Source organism: Schistocerca americana, chromosome 8 (genome assembly GCF_021461395.2).
Source record: "Schistocerca americana isolate TAMUIC-IGC-003095 chromosome 8, iqSchAmer2.1, whole genome shotgun sequence".
Classification (NCBI taxonomy): domain Eukaryota; kingdom Metazoa; phylum Arthropoda; class Insecta; order Orthoptera; family Acrididae; genus Schistocerca; species Schistocerca americana.
The window spans coordinates 128,192,941-128,220,500 of record NC_060126.1 but is presented as its reverse complement, the minus strand read 5'-3'; the positions used below and the strand labels follow the sequence as shown (position 1 = coordinate 128,220,500).

The 27,560-nt window shown below is 42.2% G+C and overlaps 3 long non-coding RNA genes across 5 annotated transcripts in view; 1 reads left to right on the top strand and 2 right to left on the bottom strand.

The window, feature by feature from the left end:
• The window catches only part of LOC124545414, an 81,940-nt gene extending 81,306 nt beyond the window's left edge, over positions 1 to 634 (bottom strand). For both annotated transcript variants that reach the window (XR_006967618.1, XR_006967617.1), the window contains exon 1: positions 417 to 634. This is a non-coding gene — a long non-coding RNA (uncharacterized LOC124545414). The remainder of the gene's footprint in view (positions 1 to 416) is intronic.
• On the top strand, positions 267 to 27,525 carry LOC124545415. Of its 2 annotated transcripts, none has more exons than XR_006967619.1 (3): positions 267 to 332; positions 1,785 to 1,891; positions 27,411 to 27,525. It is a non-coding gene; the product is annotated as an uncharacterized LOC124545415 (long non-coding RNA). The 2 variants fall into 2 exon arrangements; XR_006967620.1 differs by lacking the exon at positions 267 to 332 and adding an exon at positions 685 to 779.
• Positions 13,549 to 14,301, bottom strand: LOC124545416. The gene is made up of 3 exons (XR_006967621.1): positions 14,110 to 14,301; positions 13,803 to 13,999; positions 13,549 to 13,684 (listed from the first exon to the last, which is right to left on the bottom strand). It is a non-coding gene; the product is annotated as an uncharacterized LOC124545416 (long non-coding RNA).
• Positions 27,526 to 27,560: the final 35 nt, after the last annotated feature.

Here is a 27,560-nt window from a genome sequence, read left to right as displayed (position 1 = left end):
GTTTTAAATAACGACAGTATTTGGGATAAGAATGTCGTTGGGATAAGGATAGTTGTGTGAACTGAAAAAAATCTTTAAAAATAAACCAAAAAAGCGAAATAATAATCATCATTTTATGACGCACCCTTTTCTATATATTTCCACAAAGAAAATTTGAACGAAATTCTTTCCAGAGCGTTAGAATACCTCATTGTAAACGATACATCGTATAAGAATTTGAGCTTCATGGACTTTTTATTTTTGATTTTCCTTAAGGGATACGAAAATGTTAGTTGATTTAGTTAGTCCTGAAATGGCTACATACAACTGCCTGCAAGTAAGGAATGGATAAGGTAAATATGATCCTGCGTTTTGAAACTTTTGTCCCTGTGACTTGCTTATAGCGACAGCAAATGCAATTTCAATTCGCTTCTTACCTGATATTCACTACGACCTCAGTAAATTCTAACTGTATTTTGGGTCTTTGATTGCATTTATTACTTCATGTAAGCACGTTAATCCGTAGCAGCAATACGTAAATCACAATTTATGTTGACAATGACCAATACCTTTGTTGTTTCGTATTAAGTATTTACTCTATGTCGTTTCGAAACGTATATTCGTTGAGAAAAGTCAACCTGTACGACGGGCAGAGATAATGACTACTGCAGTGGTCACCGTTATTATCAGTGACGCTGCTGTATACAAATTATCTAGTTAATAAGGAGTTATTTGTAATAAGATAATATGAAAAGTGAGTCTCTTGTTCGTGAGTAAGAGGTTAGCTTCACAAAATACAGGTATGATGCCGGGCATCCATGATGCCCTTTTCCCTATGATAGTTCAAAATTTTCGACAAACAGTAAGTTTTTAGCGCAAACTCGATATGCAGTATGAGAAACAATTAAAAATTTTCTAACGATGCCTCGTTCATCTCTGTGCGATTAGAATGTCTTGAAGAGGGATGTTGAGTTGTGAAATAATACATACGAATGAAACTGAAGCCAGTGCCGAATGCACCTCCGGAAAGACAAACGAGGGAAACAAGTACAGTGTCGCAATAACGATGACAGGGGGTGCGGAGGTCAGTTCGATCAAGTAACATTATGCCTTTGCCTACCATTAACACCTGCACCACGAAAACAATCATGTTCGACAATGTTCCTGAATGTATTAACAATTACTAGGCTACCTCTCGCCACATGGGGGAAGATACAGCTTCCCAGAAATAGTGTTTTGGTACAGGAGTCGATATTTACTATGTGATGCGCAATACTTGACATGAATTTACATTCCCCTGTAAGCTAAAAGTATCAGTTTGCTGCAATGGAAGAGTAAAAATAATGTATTTCACTTTCTGACTTTCAGTAACAGAAAAAGATCCAAAAATGTTGTGTGAAAGAGCTGTTGGCTGTGGTCCAGCTCAAAACACTGTGCTCTAGAGTTTAGTTTGTCACACCAGACTCCGGCCACCAATCATGGAAGTCGGCTGATAGGGACCAATGTCCACTCAGGTGACTGCAACACGTCATTTCCTGAACCAATGATGTATGCTGGTGCACTCGCTCTGCCAAGCATGAAATTATTTCCTTTTTATTATGACTTACCACGTGAAATATATGTGACGAAACGAATGAACACAGTGCAGTAACTAAATTGGCGTGCCCATTTCTCAGGCAGAGTATGTCATGAGGGATGTTTAAGAGTTAAGATTTCCATGGGAAAAAAGTCAGGATTATTAGTTTGTAGCTGTGTCTGTGACAACCACAGATAAACTCTTCTCTATTATAAGTTTCTTTTCTCAGGCATTATCTCTTGATCTGGGTCTCTTATACTCTGAAGATGGCTTCGGAAACATGAAGCTCTGGAAACTTGATCTGTATTGAGAGTTGTGCCATGAAGAAATTGCAAGGTTGGTGATGCATAACATACAATTGCTACAGATAGGCTAAGTCGTTGGCAGTGAATGCATTCAACAATGCTGTTACATTTCTGATGGAACAAGATGCTGAATGAAAGTGAATAGGCCAATGCATGTACCGTTGTGTAACTAACGCTCTAGTATAAAGGTAACAATAGTTACACTCAATGAGTATTCTCATGTTGCTCAAATAATTTGTTTATTGTAAACAAAAATCAGTTTTAAACGCCAGGCAAACATTTCTGACTGTACTGATGTTAGCCTCACAATGTCATAACACTTCTGTTGTGATAGCAGCAGTACCACAGCGTCTCCAGCCAATAGGTGGTGTCTTGTCACCATCCATGACGACAGCACATGGTGCTGCTAGTGTGTTGGCTTCGCTTACAGTAGTCAGATGCCCACCACAATAGAAAAAGAAAACATCGTCGGTGTTGAGCTGTCCCCGTTGCCTGGAAGGTGGGTGTGCACCCCGATAATAATGACTTTGTCGCTGCTGGCTGACCTGTCACAGGGGACATTAGGCCTGTCCAAGACAACCGAGCACACCTGTGGACAACAAAGACGCTGATTTAAGTGCTGGTGTCTATGCCACACGAGAGAAATGTCAAATTTCAAGTTGTATGCCAAAACACATAGACCTTACACATAAAGAGTAGAGGGAAGTGCATATCACAAGGAACAGTTCATCAAAAGGAGTCAGTTTCCAAGCTTGAAACAAATATTAAACTGGAAACAATTATTATATTTCAGAAGTTTCGCCTCTTTAGCTGTTACCACGGATTTCAAACGTATAAGCTACAGTTTCTAGGTTTTATAGTTATATTAGGGACATCCTCACATTTTAATCTTGTCATGTGGCTTTGTGGTCAATGATACTTCGACAAATTTTTGGCTAGTGAAGTTACTAGTGCCTATATTTTCTTAATTTTTGTTTGTTTCAATGTGCTCATAAAGTTTGTTACTGTTTATACCATTAAGTTGCACCATGACATCCAGGGATGTGAAACTAGCTATGGATGAAACTGGCTAATCGCCCAACATCTTTCAGTACAATCTTCTCGTACTTCCAGCCACGTCAAGAAGTCATACTTCCATGTGTTTCTGGACAAGTTGCTATTAGCCCACTGTGAAGCAGTAACCGACTGTTGCCTGGTTGCTGTCCTCATTTTTATTTAGCCATGGAACCAGCTGCTGTTAAGCCCATCCACATAGGACTTTGAGGATATAGCCTTGGATACAACTCGCGGAAAGTCAAGGTGCTCTTACTACCTTTTCTACAACTCATTTGCTGTCTGTTTCTTTTACAGCAGAGCAATTCAAAGATGATGTCTTTAGACAGGTGAATGATGTAACTAAGTACTGTAATCATTTACAAGTTCTCAAGGTCCAATTTTTGAAAGAATATTGGTCTACAGCAATTCAGCAAGAACTGCTCATAGATTTCTGGACCGAAGACTAGTACCAATCTGGTCAGGGAACAATGGAGGCATTCTGTAAGTACTGATGAGGAGGTGGCTGTGCAGTTGTTACTGTGGGTATAAGACTTTTGTTACCATTCTGTGTTTGGTGAGAACTTGTAGCACCACTCCATGACAATTACGAGAATTATGAACGTTCTCTCAAAAGAGTCTAATATTCTCATGGCCGTTACATTATAGTGCAAAATATAACACAGCAGCTGCAGGAAGGTGGAAGACTGGTGCCACTTATGATGATGTGCACAACAGGCAACAGAATAGCAATCATTCTGATGACCAGTTTTAAGTAGAAAACTGGCAAGTAATAGTGAGGAACATAAATTAAGTGTGCATAGCAGCTGCCACAGGTGACCTTGGTGGCGAGGAGGTGCACTCAGTGGGGGAACAATATTGCTGAATAGCTTGGTTGGGCAGCTGATGGGAAGTTCTATTGAACTTTGTAAGAATGGAGACACTAATGAGTGGGGGAGACATTCCTGCACCACTGAGTGTGTGTGAAGAGTCACCTGACGCAACAACAGTTATTATTATGACATATCTGACGAATTAAACGCTGTTGGTACTATTGGGATAGTGTGACACTTTGATAAAAAGCAACTGACTGGAACAGGAACAATAAGAAATAAAAATTCGTTGATGTAGGAAGTGTGGGGACTTCTTGCTCCAGAACAGTATATAGAAGACTGCAAAGAAGCAAGCACTTCTGGACTGCAAGCGAGAGAAATCAAACAAGCTTGTTCATTATAAAACGCAAGAGTGCCTCTGGACGAAACTAATATGATTTATAAATTCGTATTTGATGGAGATTCCAAATATGAACTGCCATCAAGGTTGGACAGCACTCATGCAGTGTGTTTTAGACTCCCAGGCTGATTGGTGCATAGGAAGAGCAAAAACAGAAATTGGATGCCTGTGACCGAGTTTGGTAAAAAAAAAAAAGCCAAAATAAAGGAGTTGTTTTGTGGAAGAGAGCTGATGCCCGTTTCAGCTGATGTCAATCCGATTGCAAAAGGAGCAGTAGGTGGCTTAGAAAGTGAGGTATTGGTTGACTGCTGTTCACACATTTCAGTGTCTTCACCCAGCAAAATGGACACAGTACTACTGCTGATCTGCAACGTCAAATTTTTGTTGCTACAGGAATGGTGTCCAAAAACAGTCCAACATGAAATCAAACTACTCTTGCATTTCAAAGTTGTGGTCACAGAATTACACAAGTTAGAGAATTCAGAAACTCAGTGTTAACATGATCACAAGTATCGATTTTTTTAATATGAGTTGTTGTGATGCAATTGTCGAGTGGTGTTTTATAATAATGTACGTACAGTGTTAACGTATTTGGCGCTCTTTAACAACTAAATAACGAAAGACGGTATTTTATGTTTCAGCTGATGTCAATCCGATTGCAAAAGGAGCAGTAGGTGGCTTAGAAAGTGAGGTATTGGTTGACTGCTGTTCACACATTTCAGTGTCTTCACCCAGCAAAATGGACACAGTACTACTGCTGATCTGCAACGTCAAATTTTTGTTGCTACAGGAATGGTGTCCAAAAACAGTCCAACATGAAATCAAACTACTCTTGCATTTCAAAGTTGTGGTCACAGAATTACACAAGTTAGAGAATTCAGAAACTCAGTGTTAACATGATCACAAGTATCGAATTTTTTAATATGAGTTGTTGTGTTGTAATTGTCGAGTGGTGTTTTATAATAATGTACGTACAGTGTTAACGTATTTGGCGCTCTTTAACAACTAAATAACGAAAGACGGTATTTTATGTTCAGTAGCAGTAGTAATACGCACCTGCGTGTGGTTTTTCTGTATATGTATAGTTGTTGTTTATGTTGTACGTGCTTTGTGTTGAACCGGTACCTAATAAACCATCTGTATTTCCAAATACGCAAATATTCGTTTTCTAACAAAATCCCAGCGGGTTATGGGCCCAGGTGCGTGTTAAAAGGACACTTGTACGAAAATAATGACGTAGCTCTGTGCAAAAGGTTTTTAAAGTTATCTACAAGAAGACGTTTTTGAAGTTGTTAATTCCACGCAACCATCGAAGGATTCAACAAGAATTATCAACATCGGAGTTGCGGAAGGCAAAACAAATTGCAACACTTGCAAATACATAGTAAGTATTTGTCTACGAGGAATTCCTGTTTTGACTGCAAATATGTCGGAAAAAACTTTGCAGAAAATAATGCGCCTACATACTGCGAGTGAAGTGTGGACAGAATTACACAAAATATTTGATGGTGTCTCTGAAGACAAAGTTTACAACCTTTGTCTGCAGTTCTTTAGTTACAAAAAGGCTCCTGAAGACGATATTGCCGACACATACTTCCAAACTGAAAAATTTGTGAAGTGAAATGAAACAGGAAATTACTAAAGATATCGTAAATAATTCAAGAATGCCTGATTTGTTTTTTATTTGTAAAATATTAAGTACTCTACCAGGAGACTATTTATCGTTTAAATCTAGTTGGACGCTAACCGGAACGTCTAGAGATGACATAACAATTGATAATTTAACAAATCAATTGTGTGCATATGAGAAAGCTCTGAGGACAAAGGAAGATGATTTTAGCAAACAAGAAGCCCTCACTACAGACTCATTAAGTCTGTCATTTCAGCAAGTAAATCCAATGGAGAAAAAGAAATTAATATGTAATTACTGCAACAAGCCCAACCATATAATTAAAGTGTGCTGAAAGCTGGCAGTGGATGGCAAATCTCCAAAACCAGCTACCACAGATACAAATATGCTACTTCTTTCTGTGACATCTTCTGTGATGAACTCTGAATGTAGAAATGAGGACTGGTATATAGACAATGGTGCAACAAGTCATATTACATATGATAGGAATTGTTTCAAAACATTTCAGCCTTTTCTAACAAAACTCTCAGTTACTATAGCTAATGGTGACATTACTGAAGCTATTGGAAAAGGTTCAATAGACAATGAAGCAGCAGTTGGAGGAAACTGGAACAGAATTACCTTAACAGATGTATGGCATGTACCTCAGATTCACAAGAATTTATTCTCTGTTCTTGCAGCACAGAATAAACGTCCAGAAAGTATATTCACATCAAGCGCAGAAATTTGTCATCTTAAGATTGATAATGTCACTAGATTGGTAGGTGACAGCGATCGCTTTGTAGGCCTTTTTAAACTTGCTGTAAGAAATGTGAAACCTAGCTCCCTCAGCGAAGTTAACACCACTAGCAGAGACAATACGCTGCAGCTTTATCACGAAAGATTCGGAAACTATACAAGCGCGATGTGAAGTCTGTACTTTGTAGCGAATTAAATATTGAGGTGGAAATGGACAGTGAACTTTGTGAAGGCTGTATTTATGGCAAGGCTCATCGTTTACCATTTGGCAACAGAAAGAGGACAGCAGAACCAGATGAACTTATTCACGCTGATGTATGTGTTCCGTTTCAAGTACCTTCTGTGTCAGGGCACCGGTATTTTATTCTTTTCGAAGATGATTATACAAAGTTTAGGGCAACACATTTCATACAAGAAAAGTCTGGAGTTGCAGAAAAGTTAAGGCAGTTCATAGCTGAAGCAAAAGCTCCTGGGCATACCACCAAGGAACTTCTGAGTGGTCATGGGAAAGAATTTGACAACAAACAAGCAAAAGAGATTCTTCACAAAGAGGGTGTAATTCAACGCCTCACAATGCCTTACACTCCAGAACAAAATGGGTGCAGTGAAAGAGAGAACTGCACAGTTGTGGAAACTGCCAGAGCCATAATGCATGCACATTCAAACATTCCACAGGAACTTTGGGCAGAGATGGTGAACACCACAACCTACATTCTATCTGAACAGGGCCTTCCAGTATTGTAGTAACGGCTCCATATGAATTGTGGTATGGAAAGAAGCCAAGAGTGAAACATCCGCAGGTGATAGGCTCCACCTGCTATGCTCATATTCCAAAACAACAGAGGAGGAACATGGACCGAAAAGCACTGAAAGGTGTCTTCATTGGATATGATCACAATGAGGGTTACATAATTTATTGTGGAGAGGTGTGCAAACTCATTAGGTCATGAGATGTCATCTTTGAGGAGAGGCCACTGAAGAATGAGAAAAGTTCAACTCTTCCAGTGAATGTTTTCAATCATCAGGATCCAGCACCTCAGACTGAAGACCAATGGTATTGATAGTGAAAGTGAAGAGGATGGCAGTTCCTCGGATGTAGATGAAGACCCTCAGGAGGAAGATCAGGAAGCCACAAGTGGAGAAGCTTTACCATGTCTGCGTGATTGGTTAACCCTCAGACCTCCACAAAAATTTAATGATTATGTAATGTACCTCTCACTATCTTTCCAAGAGCCAGAAACAGACAGCGATGCCATGAAGTCTGTTCATCACGATATCTAGAAGGAAGCTATGGATTCTGAAATAAAAGCTCTTCAAGAAAATAGAACATGGGTTGTGGTTGACCTACCATATGCAAAGAGGTCCATTCCTGATAGATGGGTGTATAAAGTCAAAACAAATGCTGATGGCTCAGTCAATAAATTCAAGGCAAGATTGGTGATTAAGGGTAATTCGCAGCAGAAAGGAGTTGACTATGGCCAGACTTTCAGTACTGTGGCTAGACTGTCTACCATTCGAGCACTACTAAGTGTTGCTGCAAGTGAGAGCATGAAACTTTTACAAATTGATGTTTCAACTGCTTTTCTTTATTATGATTTAAAAGAAACCATTTATATGCAACAACCTCAAGGATGTGATGATGGGTCTGGGAGAGCATGTCACTTGAAGAAAAGTCTATATGGACTGAAACAGGCTCCGCATTGCTGGAATGAGAAGTTCAGTAATCATCTCACTAAATTGGGCTTTCTGAGGAGTGAAGCTGATCCTTGTCTTTTCGTGAGACAGTAAGGCTGTAAGAAAATATTCCTTGTGCTTTATGTTGATGACAGTCTGATTGCAGCTCACAGTGAACAGGAACTTGAAGACATTGTCAGTGATTTAAGAGAAGAGTTTAAAATTACTTCAGTGCCTGCATCATTATTCTTAGGTCTGGAAATTGACCAACAAGAATGTGGAACTGTATGTGTAAGTCAGACTCATTACACAGGAAAATACCAGAGCATTTCAACATGAAGAACTGCAAGGCTGTAACTACACCCATTATAATTGACAATGATACAGAAGAAAGTCCTCGTAACTCTGAATTTCCATACAGCCAAGCTGTTGGAGCACTGATGTTTCTGATGTGTGGGAGATGTCCTGACATTGCATATGCTGCCAGTGTTGTATCATGAAATCAACAGATTGTGATGTAGTGAAAGCTAAACGAATCTTACGATACTTGAGAAACACAACAAATTATGGACTTTTATATAAAAACAATTCTAAGAAGCAGGTTTTAGAGTGTTCTAGTGGTGCTGACCACATTGGAGGTGATCTTGGCTCTGGGCTCTCAACATATGGTGTCCTTTGTCTGTACTTTGGGGCACCTATTTCCTGGATTAGTCAAAGGCAATCTTCTGTTGCCATAGCCACAACTGAAGCTGAGGTTGTGACTGCCAGTGAAGCTGGTTGGGAAATTGTCTGGATCAAGAAGCTTCTGACAGAAATGGACCAATTGGAGGCAACACCAGTTCTGCAGGCTGACAACAAAACTGCTATCTGGCTTGCCCAGAATCCTGAGTTTCACTGAAGAATGAAGCATATTCATATAAGGCATTTCTTTGTCCGTGAACTAGTCGACGCTTATGAAATCACAGTTGCAAAAGTAGACACTGTATAACAACTTGCTGATATACTAAAAAAGCCACTGTTTTACATTAGATATCAGTATTTATGTAATAAGAGTAGACTTCGCAAGTTATTAAATAAGGAAGAGCGTTAATGTGTTTCACATCTTTGGTGTTCTTTAATAGCTAAATAACTAAAGTCAGTATTTCATGTTCAGTGGTTGGTAATACGCACCTGTGTGTGGTTTCTCTGTATGTTGTTGTTGTTGTTGTTGTATGTGCTTTGTGTTGAACCAGTACCTAATAAACCATGTGTATTTCCAAGTATGCAAATATTCGTTTTCTAACAAAACCTCAGCATGCAGTAAAAGGCAGTCATCAGATCAGCGAAGTTAAACGCTGTCAGACAGGGCTATGACTTGAATGGGTGACCATTCGGTCTGCCGAGCACTGTTGGTAAGTGGGGTGTACTCAGCCCTTGTGAGGTAAACTGAGGAGCTACTTGATGGAGAAGTGGCAGCTCCAGTCATGTAAACTGACTAACGGTCAGTGGTGTGATGTGCTGACCACATGCCCCTCCACATCCGCATTCAGTGACGCCTGTGGGCTGAGGATGACATGGCGCCCAGTCGGTACCGCTAGAACTTCATGGTGCCTGTTCACGCAGAGTCTAGTTAGGAAAAGGCAGTAGTAACACAATTTTTGTAGCAAAAGGAGCCATTTCTGGGAAATTTTGAACTTCCAAGTAAGACCAAAGGTTCTAACGAAAAAGAAGTATGAAATATAAGTTTATATCGTTTTAGAGTTCAAAGGGAAGCAGAAAAAGGACTTAAGAGTTATCCTCTGGAAGGAGGACCAGAAACAGATGCGTGGAAAGTTGACGAAGGGATGGTAGATGAGGCACATTAAAAAGGGTATGAGGGTTGCTGCTCTATGGGAAACTTCACAGCGAGGCGACTGTGCGTACTTGAGCTGGGTAGAACAATGCATTCTTTCCTTGTTCTATTCTCTTCCCCTTTTGTTTAATCTATTGCTGGTAGTCTTCAGTATGTACATAGAGGCAACTGAGAAGTGAGGAAGTTACTGAAATGCAAGAGAATATGTGAAGTAAGTCAATGGTTGGATACAGGATGTCATGAAGATATCATGATAAACGTAAAATCCTGAAAGTAGAACAGTGTGAATAGAGTTTTGAAATACAGAGAAAATAACAAGAGGGACATGAAGTGAAAACAAGACCAAATTCTGGGTAAACCATGATATTGGAAGTAACGCTCTGTGATATACAAGTATGAAAAGTGTCTTTATGTTTTAAGTTAAATAGGTTACAAGAGGAATAAATATAATAGAACTGTAACTTGGAACTAAGGTAACAGTGCGGAATGTGTAATATACACGAGGGCAAGAATCTGATGTTAAGAAGATTAGTGATTTGTGTCACAAACAGGTGTGTGATCTGTATATTTTATGTAATTGGCTAAGGAAATAAGAGACTGGGCAGTGTGGAGCACCAGAAAAGGTGGACTTAGAAGTATAAATATAAAAAGGTACAATGATTTAGTAAATGTAGCAAATGCAATCAAGAAAGTATGATTTTCAGTGTACGAAAACCAAAAAAGTACAATAATGGACAGGGAAAAGTCTATGGAGTCATGAGTGGTATTCCTTGGACAGAGTAAATCATTATGAGTAATAATGGTAAGCTTCCATCACTGAAGTCATGACTAAAATTATTCTGAAAATATTTGGAAAAAGTAGTGTAACAAATTAATCTGTGTGTAGTTAGATTACAAACTTTGTTACATGGTGTGGAAAATGGTGGCCTTCAGGTGTCATTGTGAGGCTTATATTCTGAGATTTATGAACTTATCTCACATTAGAGAAAGATGGCTCTGGAGTAGGGATTGGAGTGGACCATGGTGTTGATGAGGAAGAAGGTGTCATGGGAGACATGGTGGACAGCAATACTCTCTTTTGTCCCATGCCTAAGGTTAGATTTCAAGGTGGAGGATCATAACCACTTACCTCATATCTTATAGGTTAACACACCAGCACTAGCATGTGAAACTGTGTGGTGAAGTTAGATGTGAAGTGTTAAGTGGTACGACAAAGTAACTGTGATAACACTACATACATAGCATAAAGAGATACTCTTACTGAAATTTGTTGTATTAGAATTAACTTAAAAATTTTATATATGTATCCTCATGACAAATAAAATGATGTAACTATCAGTGCATGTTTTCTTTAAAATATATAGTGTTAAAAGTTGGGGGTGGGGGTGGGGGGGAGTTCTAAAAACTGGTAAGACTTGCAAAGGACATGAAAAGGCCAGAATTGAATGCTGTGACCAGTTGGGGGCAGGAGAAAATGTGAGAAAATGAAATATACCTACATGTCGTAGAAATAAAGGAAAGTGAAGTTTATCATGTACCGATATTCAGTGCTCATGAATGTTTCAAAAACAATATGAGAAGGTTGAGACATGGCAGAGGTAGATTCTTGCATGCTCAGCACACTCATAGCTAATCTGTAGATAAATTAAAATAATGAAGGAGAGTGATTAGTATATGCAATCACAGGATGATGTACATACAATTTGATTAGAGAGGGCCTTGTGAAAACATGCTTTGTGATTTGAGTGTTAGATCTCAAGATATATCAATTTCAACTAAGCACTGAAATTAGAATTTGTAGGACCACCTGAAAGGAAGAAGGTACCATTGTTGCATTGAGAGGAAAGGGAGGGGGAAGGGGGGACAAGGGCACCATGTCATTAGGGCAGGCAGGAGAGCATAGTTGCAGAAAGTTTCGGAGAGCTGACACAAGGTTTCGCTAAGGCACAAACAATTCGTAAGACTGAATTTTTGAGGGCAGATATCCCTTGGAAATCAGCGAACGGACGAGTCCAAGGAATGGACGACAAAGGAAAAAAAATACTACTTCCGAAAAACGCATTTTAAGACAATAAAGATGAAGTGAAAATTTTTCAGAGAGTGCTGCTAAAGAGTATCCACTGGAGAAACCAATATGGGACACTGCAGTTTTTATAGACAAATAATTGATAAAGTGGCTTGCCTGATGTCACAGCAGCCTCAAAAGTACTAAGTAAGACAGACAGGCCATTGAATGGAAGAAAGCGCCTTGGGACCTGGCTGATGTCGGACCTACTTCGGACTATAATCCGCCATGGTTACATCATATGCTATTTGCCCATTTCATATTAAATAAGACTAAATAGATTCAATCACATAGGCAATCTTTTTAGTTGCCGTTTCAATATTTATTTTTCCTGGTGGCAATATCTACAGACTTAGATGGAGGTAGTTTAAGTGAACAAAGCATATGGGAGGTCATACATCATGACTCAACCAACTGTCGGTCAGTGGGTTGAGGGCTTCATTGGTATACTGGCTCATTGTTGTAACAAGATGTCGAAGATGGCCGTGTGGTTGAGTCTAGGTTGTTGGTGTGATTTTTGTTCTGAAGAAATCGTGTGAAGGCAGAGTCCAAAACTTTCCTAAGAGCTACATGGCACAACATCAAAGGGATTTTAAGGTTATCTACGAGTAAATAAATATGACACAATGGGATTGTTTTGTATCCACATAAGTTTCTCTCCCAACTTAAGGCTCGCAGTCACTCAACGTAGTTCTACGACAATGAAATCCTGCACTCCTGTTAGATCGTCGGTTACCGTCACATGCAAGTTGTTCCGAAATACGTTACCGTGCTGTGTATTGCCTTGGTTCTTTCTCTCAGTGCAGTCCAATGTATTTATTTGTATTAACATCAAATTGATAAACTATGTTCACAAAATAACCGAGAGAAGGTCAACTTTGTTACAGTTTAAGTTGAAATTTCAATGAATGTTGTTGATCAGTAGAACACAGGTAGCTAACACAAACAACAGTCGGAAGTTACCGGTAAATAACGGTTTGTGTCTATTAGTGTGGCTTTCACAAAGTGACAATCTGAGAGAGAAAAGGTTGTAATGAAGTATTTCTATCTGTAACATCGCTAACTGTGGTGAAAAACGGACCAAATTTGTGAATGAGCAACTCTGTAGGTTTAGCCCGAACTGAAAAGTTAAGCAATGAGAAACAAAAAACGGAATGGTCTACAGGTGCTTACTAAGATGTGTGATCGCATGTTAGTGTTAGAAATGTAGAATGGTGATATGGGAGGAAATAAGAATAGTCCAACGTAGTTGGGAAGACGTTGACACTAATCTGTGTGTGCTCTGGAGTCAACAAAAAGTCTTTCCCACCCAACACGTCTAAGTACACTGTGAATGAAAGCATTAAGTTTCATCAAACTGCACTGTTGTCGATGAAGGTAAATAAATCACCAAGTGTAAGATCGCAAAATCGTAGTAGATTGGAACATATACTCACCATTCTCCTTGTTCTCGAGGCTGAAGGCCGTTCTGCATGGTGCGCGGAATGCTGATTTCTGCAAGGTAAAATTAGCTCCTTCCCGGCCAACATTTCTGAGTAGTAGTAGACACCGAAGGCCAATTTGTCTAGCTAGAAGGGTAGTTGCTGTTCTGGACCAAAATGCTCCTCGCCGCCAAGTAGGCCTGATTAGACAGTGAAGAAACTGGTTACATTTCATAAAAGTGTATATTTATAGATCATGGTAAAATTGCAGAAGAATATAAGATCACAGTATCACAACGGACTGAAACATGTACTCACAGTCCCATCTCTTGCGCTCGAGTTTGAAGACTGTTTTATCTAGTGAGCAGAATGGTTGCTACTCTGCGCCAAATTCAGCTCCTTTCTAGTCACCAGGCCTGAGTAGTACTTGGCCATGAAGGCTGTTTTGTTAGCGAGCAGAATACCTGCTGCCCTGGACCAATATAGTCGCCCTCCAGCCAGCAGGCTTGAGTAGACTGTGAACAAAAACGGTTACTTTTTATCAAAATGTACCCACGTAGTTAGAGGTAAAAAATATAAACAAGTGTGTGAACAAAATATCAAGCAGACTGGATCATGTACTCACCATCCTACTTCCTGTTGTCGAGTCTGAACACAATCTTGCCTGGTGACCAGAATGCTTCCTGCTGTGGGCTGAAATCAGCTTCTTCACGGACAATAGATCTGAGTAGTGGTTGGCTCTGAATGCCGTTTTGTCAAGTGTTCAGAACAGTTTCTGCTTTGGGCCAAAATCAGCACACTGCCAGCAAACAGGCCTGAGTAACTGTGAACAACAAAACTATGTTTCAAGAAAATAAACCCCAGTTGATCAATGTGAAAAATATAAACCAGTGTAAGAAGACATTATCACAGGACACTGGATTGTATACTCACCATTTAAGCTCCTTTGGTCAATTTCGAAGGCCGTTTTGCATGGCGAGCAGAACTATTGCTGCTCCACGCTATAGTCAGATCCTTTCAGGCCAACAGCCCAGACCAGTGCTTGGTCCTGAAGGGTGTTTTGTTTAGACAGCACAACACTTGCTGCTCTGGGCCAGTATAGTCACTCTTCTGTCCAGCAGGAATGCGTAGACTGTGAACAAAAAGGTTACATGTTATCAAGATGTACCCATATCGATAGGGGTAAAAAATATAAACAAGTGTGTGTACAAAATATCAAGCAGACTGGATCATATACTCACCATCCTACTTATTGTGCTCTAGTCTGAATGGTGTTTCGTGTGGTGAGCGGAATGGTTGCTGCTCTGGACTAAATCCAGCTTCTTCCCGGCCTATAGGTCTGAGTAGTGCTGGCCCTGCGGACCGTATTGTGGAGTGTGCAGAACAGGTGTTCCTTGGGGCCAAAATTGGCACACTCCCGGCTAACATGCTTGAGAAGACTTGCTGCTCCACGCTATAGTCAGATCCTTTCAGGCCAACAGCCCAGACCAGTGCTTGGTCCTGAAGGGTGTTTTGTTTAGACAGCACAACACTTGCTGCTCTGGGCCAGTATAGTCACTCTTCTGTCCAGCAGGAATGCGTAGACTGTGAACAAAAAGGTTACATGTTATCAAGATGTACCCATATCGATAGGGGTAAAAAATATAAACAAGTGTGTGTACAAAATATCAAGCGGACTGGATCATATACTCACCATCCTACTTATTGCGCTCTAGTCTGAATGGCATTTCGTGTGGTGAGCGGAATGCTTGCTGCTCTGGACTAAATCCAGCTTCTTCCCGGCCTACAGGTCTGAGTAGTGCTGGCCCTGCGGGCCGTATTGTGGAGTGTGCAGAACAGGTGTTCCTTGGGACCAAAATTGGCACACTTCCGGCTAACATGCTTGAGAAGACTTGCTGCTCCACGCTATAGTCAGATCTTTTCAGGCCAACAGCCCAGACCAGTGCTTGGTCCTGAAGGGTGTTTTGTTTAGACAGCACAACACTGTCTGCTCTGGGCCAGTATAGTCACTCTTCTGTCCAGCAGGAATGCGTAGACTGTGAACAAAAAGGTTACATGTTATCAAGATGTACCCATATCGATAGGGGTAAAAAATATAAACAAGTGTGTGTACAAAATATCAAGCGGACTGGATCATATACTCACCATCCTACTTATTGCGCTCTAGTCTGAATGGCATTTCGTGTGGTGAGCGGAATGCTTGCTGCTCTGGACTAAATCCAGCTTCTTCCCGGCCTACAGGTCTGAGTAGTGCTGGCCCTGCGGGCCGTATTGTGGAGTGTGCAGAACAGGTGTTCCTTGGGGCCAAAATTGGCACACTCCCGGCTAACATGCTTGAGAAGACTTGCTGCTCCACGCTATAGTCAGATCCTTTCAGGCCAACAGCCCAGACCAGTGCTTGGTCCTGAAGGGTGTTTTGTTTAGACAGCACAACACTTGCTGCTCTGGGCCAGTATAGTCACTCTTCTGTCCAGCAGGAATGCGTAGACTGTGAACAAAAAGGTTACATGTTATCAAGATGTACCCGTATCGATAGGGGTAAAAAATATAAACAAGTGTGTGTACAAAATATCAAGCAGACTGGATCATATACTCACCATCCTACTTAATGTGCTCTAGTCTGAATGGCGTTTCGTGTGGTGAGCGGAATGCTTGCTGCTCTGGACTAAATCCAGCTTCTTCCCGGCCTACAGGTCTGAGTAGTGCTGGCCCTGCGGGCCGTATTGTGGAGTGTGCAGAACAGGTGTTCCTTGGGGCCAAAATTGGCACACTCCCGGCTAACATGCTTGAGAAGACTTGCTGCTCCACGCTGTAGTCAGATCCTTTCAGGCCAACAGCCCAGACCAGTGCTTGGTCCTGAAGGGTGTTTTGTTTAGACAGCACAACACTGTCTGCTCTGGGCCAGTATAGTCACTCTTCTGTCCAGCAGGAATGCGTAGACTGTGAACAAAAAGGTTACATGTTATCAAGATGTACCCGTATCGATAGGGGTAAAAAATATAAACAAGTGTGTGTACAAAATATCAAGCAGACTGGATCATATACTCACCATCCTACTTAATGTGCTCTAGTCTGAATGGCGTTTCGTGTGGTGAGCGGAATGCTTGCTGCTCTGGACTAAATCCAGCTTCTTCCCGGCCTACAGGTCTGAGTAGTGCTGGCCCTGCGGGCCGTATTGTGGAGTGTGCAGAACAGGTGTTCCTTGGGGCCAAAATTGGCACACTCCCGGCTAACATGCTTGAGAAGACTTGCTGCTCCACGCTATAGTCAGATCCTTTCAGGCCAACAGCCCAGACCAGTGCTTGGTCCTGAAGGGTGTTTTGTTTAGACAGCACAACACTGTCTGCTCTGGGCCAGTATAGTCACTCTTCTGTCCAGTAGGAATGCGTAGACTGTGAACAAAAAGGTTACATGTTATCAAGATGTACCCGTATCGATAGGGGTAAAAAATATAAACAAGTGTGTGTACAAAATATCAAGCAGACTGGATCATATACTCACCATCCTACTTAATGTGCTCTAGTCTGAATGGCGTTTCGTGTGGTGAGCGGAATGCTTGCTGCTCTGGACTAAATCCAGCTTCTTCCCGGCCTACAGGTCTGAGTAGTGCTGGCCCTGCGGGCCGTATTGTGGAGTGTGCAGAACAGGTGTTCCTTGGGGCCAAAATTGGCACACTCCCGGCTAACATGCTTGAGAAGACTTGCTGCTCCACGCTGTAGTCAGATCCTTTCAGGCCAACAGCCCAGACCAGTGCTTGGTCCTGAAGGGTGTTTTGTTTAGACAGCACAACACTGTCTGCTCTGGGCCAGTATAGTCACTCTTCTGTCCAGCAGGAATGCGTAGACTGTGAACAAAAAGGTTACATGTTATCAAGATGTACCCGTATCGATAGGGGTAAAAAATATAAACAAGTGTGTGTACAAAATATCAAGCAGACTGGATCATATACTCACCATCCTACTTAATGTGCTCTAGTCTGAATGGCGTTTCGTGTGGTGAGCGGAATGCTTGCTGCTCTGGACTAAATCCAGCTTCTTCCCGGCCTACAGGTCTGAGTAGTGCTGGCCCTGCGGGCCGTATTGTGGAGTGTGCAGAACAGGTGTTCCTTGGGGCCAAAATTGGCACACTCCCGGCTAACATGCTTGAGAAGACTTGCTGCTCCACGCTATAGTCAGATCCTTTCAGGCCAACAGCCCAGACCAGTGCTTGGTCCTGAAGGGTGTTTTGTTTAGACAGCACAACACTGTCTGCTCTGGGCCAGTATAGTCACTCTTCTGTCCAGTAGGAATGCGTAGACTGTGAACAAAAAGGTTACATGTTATCAAGATGTACCCGTATCGATAGGGGTAAAAAATATAAACAAGTGTGTGTACAAAATATCAAGCAGACTGGATCATATACTCACCATCCTACTTAATGTGCTCTAGTCTGAATGGCGTTTCGTGTGGTGAGCGGAATGCTTGCTGCTCTGGACTAAATCCAGCTTCTTCCCGGCCTACAGGTCTGAGTAGTGCTGGCCCTGCGGGCCGTATTGTGGAGTGTGCAGAACAGGTGTTCCTTGGGGCCAAAATTGGCACACTCCCGGCTAACATGCTTGAGAAGACTTGCTGCTCCACGCTATAGTCAGATCCTTTCAGGCCAACAGCCCAGACCAGTGCTTGGTCCTGAAGGGTGTTTTGTTTAGACAGCACAACACTTGCTGCTCTGGGCCAGTATAGTCACTCTTCTGTCCAGCAGGAATGCGTAGACTGTGAACAAAAAGGTTACATGTTATCAAGATGTACCCGTATCGATAGGGGTAAAAAATATAAACAAGTGTGTGTACAAAATATCAAGCAGACTGGATCATATACTCACCATCCTACTTAATGTGCTCTAGTCTGAATGGCGTTTCGTGTGGTGAGCGGAATGCTTGCTGCTCTGGACTAAATCCAGCTTCTTCCCGGCCTACAGGTCTGAGTAGTGCTGGCCCTGCGGGCCGTATTGTGGAGTGTGCAGAACAGGTGTTCCTTGGGGCCAAAATTGGCACACTCCCGGCTAACATGCTTGAGAAGACTTGCTGCTCCACGCTGTAGTCAGATCCTTTCAGGCCAACAGCCCAGACCAGTGCTTGGTCCTGAAGGGTGTTTTGTTTAGACAGCACAACACTGTCTGCTCTGGGCCAGTATAGTCACTCTTCTGTCCAGCAGGAATGCGTAGACTGTGAACAAAAAGGTTACATGTTATCAAGATGTACCCGTATCGATAGGGGTAAAAAATATAAACAAGTGTGTGTACAAAATATCAAGCAGACTGGATCATATACTCACCATCCTACTTAATGTGCTCTAGTCTGAATGGCGTTTCGTGTGGTGAGCGGAATGCTTGCTGCTCTGGACTAAATCCAGCTTCTTCCCGGCCTACAGGTCTGAGTAGTGCTGGCCCTGCGGGCCGTATTGTGGAGTGTGCAGAACAGGTGTTCCTTGGGGCCAAAATTGGCACACTCCCGGCTAACATGCTTGAGAAGACTTGCTGCTCCACGCTGTAGTCAGATCCTTTCAGGCCAACAGCCCAGACCAGTGCTTGGTCCTGAAGGGTGTTTTGTTTAGACAGCACAACACTGTCTGCTCTGGGCCAGTATAGTCACTCTTCTGTCCAGCAGGAATGCGTAGACTGTGAACAAAAAGGTTACATGTTATCAAGATGTACCCGTATCGATAGGGGTAAAAAATATAAACAAGTGTGTGTACAAAATATCAAGCAGACTGGATCATATACTCACCATCCTACTTAATGTGCTCTAGTCTGAATGGCGTTTCGTGTGGTGAGCGGAATGCTTGCTGCTCTGGACTAAATCCAGCTTCTTCCCGGCCTACAGGTCTGAGTAGTGCTGGCCCTGCGGGCCGTATTGTGGAGTGTGCAGAACAGGTGTTCCTTGGGGCCAAAATTGGCACACTCCCGGCTAACATGCTTGAGAAGACTTGCTGCTCCACGCTATAGTCAGATCCTTTCAGGCCAACAGCCCAGACCAGTGCTTGGTCCTGAAGGGTGTTTTGTTTAGACAGCACAACACTGTCTGCTCTGGGCCAGTATAGTCACTCTTCTGTCCAGTAGGAATGCGTAGACTGTGAACAAAAAGGTTACATGTTATCAAGATGTACCCGTATCGATAGGGGTAAAAAATATAAACAAGTGTGTGTACAAAATATCAAGCAGACTGGATCATATACTCACCATCCTACTTAATGTGCTCTAGTCTGAATGGCGTTTCGTGTGGTGAGCGGAATGCTTGCTGCTCTGGACTAAATCCAGCTTCTTCCCGGCCTACAGGTCTGAGTAGTGCTGGCCCTGCGGGCCGTATTGTGGAGTGTGCAGAACAGGTGTTCCTTGGGGCCAAAATTGGCACACTCCCGGCTAACATGCTTGAGAAGACTTGCTGCTCCACGCTATAGTCAGATCCTTTCAGGCCAACAGCCCAGACCAGTGCTTGGTCCTGAAGGGTGTTTTGTTTAGACAGCACAACACTTGCTGCTCTGGGCCAGTATAGTCACTCTTCTGTCCAGCAGGAATGCGTAGACTGTGAACAAAAAGGTTACATGTTATCAAGATGTACCCGTATCGATAGGGGTAAAAAATATAAACAAGTGTGTGTACAAAATATCAAGCAGACTGGATCATATACTCACCATCCTACTTAATGTGCTCTAGTCTGAATGGCGTTTCGTGTGGTGAGCGGAATGCTTGCTGCTCTGGACTAAATCCAGCTTCTTCCCGGCCTACAGGTCTGAGTAGTGCTGGCCCTGCGGGCCGTATTGTGGAGTGTGCAGAACAGGTGTTCCTTGGGGCCAAAATTGGCACACTCCCGGCTAACATGCTTGAGAAGACTTGCTGCTCCACGCTGTAGTCTGATCCTTTCAGGCCAACAGCCCAGACCAGTGCTTGGTCCTGAAGGGTGTTTTGTTTATTCAGCACAACACTTGCTGCTCTGGGTCAGTATAGTCACTCTTCTGTCCAGCAGGAATGCGTAGACTGTGAACAAAAAGGTTACATGTTATCATGATGTACCCATATCGATAGGGGTAAAAAATATAAACAAGTATGTGTACAAAATATCAAGCAGACTGGATCATATACTCACCATCCTAGTTATTGTGCTCTAGTCTGAATGGCGTTTCGTGTGGTGAGCGGAATGCTTGCTGCTCTGGACTAAATCCAGCTTCTTCCCGGCCTACAGGTCTGAGTAGTGCTGGCCCTGCGGGCCGTATTGTGGAGTGTGCAGAACAGGTGTTCCTTGGGGCCAAAATTGGCACACTCCCGGCTAACATGCTTGAGAAGACTTGCTGCTCCACGCTGTAGTCTGATCCTTTCAGGCCAACAGCCCAGACCAGTGCTTGGTCCTGAAGGGTGTTTTGTTTATTCAGCACAACACTTGCTGCTCTGGGTCAGTATAGTCACTCTTCTGTCCAGCAGGAATGCGTAGACTGTGAACAAAAAGGTTACATGTTATCATGATGTACCCATATCGATAGGGGTAAAAAATATAAACAAGTATGTGTACAAAATATCAAGCAGACTGGATCATATACTCACCATCCTAGTTATTGTGCTCTAGCCTGAATGGCGTTTCGCGTGGTGAGCGGAATACTTGCTGCTCTGGACTAAATCCAGCTTCTTCACGGCCTACAGGTCTGAGTTGTGCTGGCCCTGCGGGCCGTATTGTGGAGTGTGCAGAAGAGGTGTTCTTTGGGGCCAAAATTGGCACACTCCCGGCTAACATGCTTGAGAAGGCTGCGAACAAAAGGGATAAAGTTTATCAAAATGTACCCAAATTGACAGAGCTAAAACAATATAAACAAGTTTATGAACGCAATATCACAGCAGTGTTGATTGTATACTAACCAGTCTACTTCTCATGCTCAACCTCCAGCGAGCAGAATGCCGGCTCCACTTCGGGCAAAACAAATTCCTGTATATCTGACATGCCTGAGTGCACTGTAAAGAAAAAGATTAACTTTCATGAAAATGCACCCTTGTTTACAAAGGTAAGAAATATAAACTGGTGTAAGAACACAATAAAATTTACAAAACTGATTAGTTAGCTGTGCAGTAAATTTAATCTCAACTGTTTACACCAAGAGAGCTGTAAGTTTACAGTGTAGAAAACATCAGGTAAAATGTTATTATGATCAAAACACAAATGTCGCGTGAGTATCTACAGCAAATAGCTTAGTTCTTGTGTTACATGCTGAGCAGTGGTGGAGCAATTTTGTAGTGTTTTGGAGAGTGGATAGTAAGCATTTTATCCATTGCTGTAAATTTTATTTTATTTTATGCTGGTTAAGACAGTCATACAGCCATCCAACACACCATACAAGCAGTTCTATCTTTGCAGCATAAGTTCAGAAAATTTTCATCCCTCGACTACACTATCTCTCACACACACACACACACACACACACACACACACACACACACACACACACACACACAAACACACATTAATTTCAGAGTTGCTGACTGCATAGGTCATCACAGTGGGTTTATTTTTTTTTTTGAGGAATAACTGTCTTATTTCCATATTGTCTGCAATGAGGATGCTCGATAATAGGTTCAAGGCAATGACATCGGTATCAGGCAGAAGCGGTGAGATGGTGGAAGGTCTCTTGTATCCCACATACAGAATCTGATGAAGTAGTATGCATGTTCCGTATTTCCGTCGCTGCTGGTAGGCAAACACGATGTGGTTAACGTCATCTCACACTCTGTATTGCGATATAGTGAGCCCACTCTCCTAGTTATGTAAACATGTGGTTTAAATTGTTATTGCTTGAATTTTAGAAGTGCCAACTCTTCATAAGCACCTTGCACTATAGTTCACCTAGTATACATGTGGAGTTGTCGTATATCCACTGCCTTATAAAAAAAGAGTGAAACTCCCAGAAACCATGGTCAGATAACAATGTAACTGCGTCTATGTTCACACAATCCATGCATTTAAAACTTCCTGACAGATTAAAACTGTGTGCCGGACGAAGACTCGAAGTCTTGAAGTTTCATATTAGCGCACACTCCTCTGCAGAGTGAAAATCTCATTCGGAATCCACGTATTTCTAAAAAATTTGTGTAGCAATTCTCTAAGACAGAATGGCCACCAAACTGTGTTAGTGGTGTTCATGTTTGGTGTTGTACCAGAACTGGTAGGATATATAAGAAACGTGAACAGCTTCAAATGTTGAGTGGTCACTGTAAATGACATTGATATGCTGCGTACACATGAGAGACAGCATTACCAGCTCCTGACTGGACTGAAGGTAGCCTCACAATGGGCGTCCATTGGGTTGGATGATCAAATGATGCAGTGTCAAGATGTCACATTGGTTTAAAATTGAACACACACACACACACACACACACACACACACACACACACACACACACACACACACACACATGCGTAGGCTACTGTTTACACTACAACACAAATGGATCCATCTGGAGTGATGCCATGACTGGGAAGTACAGACTGCTCACGAATGGCTTTGCACTGAGTTCAGCAATAAATCGTTGTTCTACGTTACCCTGACGACTATGGTCAACGAGTGTGGTGGCGGCATGGGGAGTGGTCCCATTCATCCACTGGTTTGGATAGACACAATTTGTTTGCACCTGGTCTCATATTGAGAGGAGCTATCAGATATCATTTCAGGACATGGCTGGTAGAGATTAACTGAACTGTGATGGCACACTGGTTTGACATGGACATGCTGCACTATCATGCATTATCTCTCATGTGACAGTATCATGTTGCATTTTTTTAACAGCACAATGCCTATCTACACATGGACATATATCCTGTCTGCGTAACTGAGATACCCCTATGGCCTGCAAGATCCCTAGATCTATCTCTGATGGTGCATGATTTAGACCAGTTCGAACATCAACGACGTCGTCATTCCTGTATCCAGAATACCAAGTTCGATTACAATTGTTGTGGGTTGGGATACCTCAGGAGAAACCCTTTCTAACCAATTTAGATCATGCATCCAGGCAGGAGGGATTTCAGCATCTTTCTGATAAATGAAGTAATTTTGACTCAGTGTGTTAATCACTGAAATAGCATCATGTATCCTCTCAACTCATGAAATTTCATTTTGTCTCCTCCGCCTTTTCTGGGCATTTCTCTATTTTAGTCAAACAGTGCAACTTGGACTCCACTACAGCGATGTCCTCTGATAGAGGAAGATGTTATCCGTTTGTGTCTTAATGCTTCATTTTATTTCGATTACAGATGACATGTTCTGGATCTCATCGTACTCTTGACTGCTCCTGATAATCTCTTATTTCGCTAACCTCTCAACCATGTTAGTCCAATTAGGATGACTATTTATCCTACCTGCAAAAAGGGACAAAAATATTGTTTCGGGCCATTGGAGGAAGTGTATCTAAAACAGTAAATTTTATCAATGGTGTTAGTTCCTCTGTGATGAATATTTATAGAAAGGGAACTAACAAGAACTTATTTGGAAATGAAAGTATTTGCATGTGTAAATGCAATTGGCTTCTTTCAGCATCAATTGACAGTGAAAGTAACATTTCAGAAGACGTTTCTGTCCTTACATCTTTTCATTTTGACAACTGACTTTTCATGAATATGAATTTTTCACTTTTATTCATTAATTACTTCTTCTTCTTTTGAGACTGCCTTTGTTCTGCATCATGCACAGGGTTGGCAGTGTTTAGTACAGAACTGTCATGGTTAATTTTATGGGATGGCCGGATTACTTTCCTGCCACCACCCCATAACCCCCTCTCCCCCCTCCGGTATGGAATCAGTGTACCCCAGCTGCCTGCGATGAGAGTAAACCATGAAACAGTGCGAGCAAGAGCATCCTAAGACTTCGCCGTAAATATCTCAACTCTAGACAAAGGAGTGCACCTCTTGTGGGTTAATTTTAAGGGGTTGCCAGATTACTGGACTGGGTGCATGTATTGGTTCAGTACAGAATTGTGTCATAAAACTGTTGACCCAGTCCTGACACAAGCTAGCTAGTCCACAGCTGATGTAACTGGTCCTTGATATCCTGGATAGTTTCACTGGGATTGAGATGGCGTACGAGATGATGTCTCATATATTCTAGTGGGTACAGAGCTAATAACTAAACATAACACAGAGAGCTGATGGGGACGCATGTTGCATGTGGGCGATCGTTGTCCTCTTGAAAAATGGCGCCATGATACTGTCTCATAGAAGGCACCATATGAAAATGCAGGATGTAAGTGACATACTATTGTGCTGTCAGAGTTCCCTTGGTCAATACCAGCCATGACCGGAAGTGATACCCGATTTTTCCCTACACTGGAAGAATCATACAGTAATACTCCAAATGCAGCCTTTTGTGTTGTAGTGTTAATGCCAGCCCACACATGGCATAGTAATCCCCTAGTCTGGCTGCTGGTTGTCTCTGACCAATGTTGCAGGATGACACAGAATGTAGAGGGAGTCCATTAACTGTTCTCAGATAGCAGGCAAGGATATCTAAGGGTTACAATATGTTTTGTGCACAATAAGGAGAATCTCCCTTGTGGTGTAATCATAAGTGTTTCATTGGAATCATGATGATGAGTATGCCTGCCCTCATATTCCCTGCCATGCAGGATTAGCCGAGCGGTCTAAGGCGCTGCAGTCATGGACTGTGTGGCTGGTCCTGGTGGAGGTGGGAGTCCTCCCTCGGGCATGGGTGTGTGTGTTTCTCCTTAGGATAAGTTAGGTTAAGTAGTGTGTAAGCTTAGGGACAGATGACCTTAGCAGTTAAGTCCCATAAGATTTCACACACATTTTATTCACATTCATATTCCCTTGCAGTCCACCACCGGGCCACTGTCACATCTGAATGTTTCAAAAACTTACACCTGCCATGAGGACTCTTTGAATCTCTGTCAGGCGCTATAACTCCGTTTCACATCAGTTCACAGAGTCTCTGTGCCCTTCACAGTCATCACTTAATGTTGACACTGTTTTGCCTCTTATAATTTTACCAGGCCTAGTAACAACACTAAATATGAACAACAGTAATGCAAGTATGTATGTACGGTGTCTGTTCTTTCTAACATATCCAAAAGAACAGACACCTCAAAATAATATCTTCTGTGGGGATGCACTTACTTGTCTGAATACTTGTGCGACTCATGTGATGGGTGATAATGGACAGAGGACACTACATCTGTAGTGTGTGGCATGTAGGAATTTGGGCAGGGCAGGAGCTGTGCTCAGGTGCCTTAAGTGATTAAAGGAACTGCTATAGAGAAGTGAAGCATCCGGATTCGAGTTCTGGTCCAACACAAATTTTCACATGTCGCCATTGGATTTAATACAATGCCTGTATGTAGCTATGTCTGTAAGATTTCTAACACTAGGGCACTCTGGTGGGCCATTCTACCAGTCACAGAGAACTGCCACTCTAATCGTTTACTTACCATCGATGGTGTACAGGTATACAAAGTCACACTTGACATCCAGCCAAGTCTTCTGGGTGCTTCATTAATTAATTTATTTATTTTCAGGCAATATAATTTGTAGTCAGTTTGGAGGTGATTTTGTTAAATATGTGCTTTGTCAACTATCTGTCGACCTAACTGTTGATATCGCAGTGGAAGAGTACTGCATTAAGATTCTACAGTTTGATGGAATGGTAGATATCACTGTCTTCCCAACTCCTTTGTCGCGCCCGCCCTGCTCGGCCCCCCCCCCCCCCTTTTTCTGTGCCCTCTTCCTCTATTGGCTTCCCCCTCCCCCTTATTTGCCCCCCCCCCCCGACCCCCACCACTCCATACCCATATGCCATTGTACTCTATAGTGCAGTATTTTCCATGAGTGTTCAGTGTTGTACGTCCCCTTTTTAAAGTGTTGTGAACAGAAACCAGACTGTCACCATGTTTTTTAATTGTGCCTGTCTGTTTCCTAAGCGTTTTTAATCAGCCTCACTGACCTCTTTGCTTTTTATTTTTCTTCACAACTTTTTTGCCATGTACAAGTTTTAAACAGTCACCATTTTATCACCTCTTTATACTGTTATATCATCTAATTATGTTTTTTAAATTTATCTGTAATCTGCAGAGCGGCGTATTATGCTGCTGCCAGCCTGCCCCCCTTCTGGGGGGAGGGGGGGAATCAAAATACTATAAAGGAATAAATAAATAAAGAAAGAAAGAAAGGTAGACATCTCGCAGGAAATGAATTTTTATCTTAAGAACCAGTTTCGAAATGGGTGTTCAATGTTGCGAATGTAGAAGCGAAATGCCCTAAGGAGAAACTTCAAAAGTGCATTTAAAAAGCTCAAAGTCAGTTCACAGGTCTCTCAGCAAAGATGAATTTCTGTAGGTTAGCCATGGATCAATCACTACTCCCTGGAGAAAAAAAAGTGAACTTAAAACAGTAGTTTTGCGAAAATGGTGAATACCGTTTTGCTAATGATTGAAGTGGCAGAACTTCATTAAGATTGGCACAAAAATCATATGCTACTTAATGTGGGGCGGTTGACTATACTTTTGCTATCGCATTAACCAAAGCTCGTTTCTGATTTAATTCACTATGTGCTTGGGTCAAAACCGGAGCACAAAAAAAGAACCTGCGACAATTTTATCATCTGCCGAATAAGTTCTTTACTCAGACAGAGGTATCGAGGAAACCTCATCAGAAGCGCTTATTCGGCACAGAAAAGTGTAAGAATCTATCTAACCTTCACAGCTCCATGAAGCCAACTAGAGTTCTGAGACCTATAGCTATATACGATCATAGACTTTGGATGAAACTTCTGAAGTTCCTCAAAACGGTTTCCATAATTTTTGCATTCGCTGGCAAAATTCTGCAGACTGAAGCAAAGGCTAGGTCACAGGATTGGGTCTAAACAGTACAGTGCTTGCCTCACATGAACGTTTGTGACTTTTCCAGGGTGTGGTACAGGTGTGCAGGAAGTAGCGGCGCCTACTAAATTGCATACAAGAAGTTGCCCCACTTACCAGCGACAAGGCTCAGGGTGTCCACGGACATCTCTCTTGCAACACCCTCCTCTGCTGCTGCTGCTGCTGCTGCTGCTGGTGG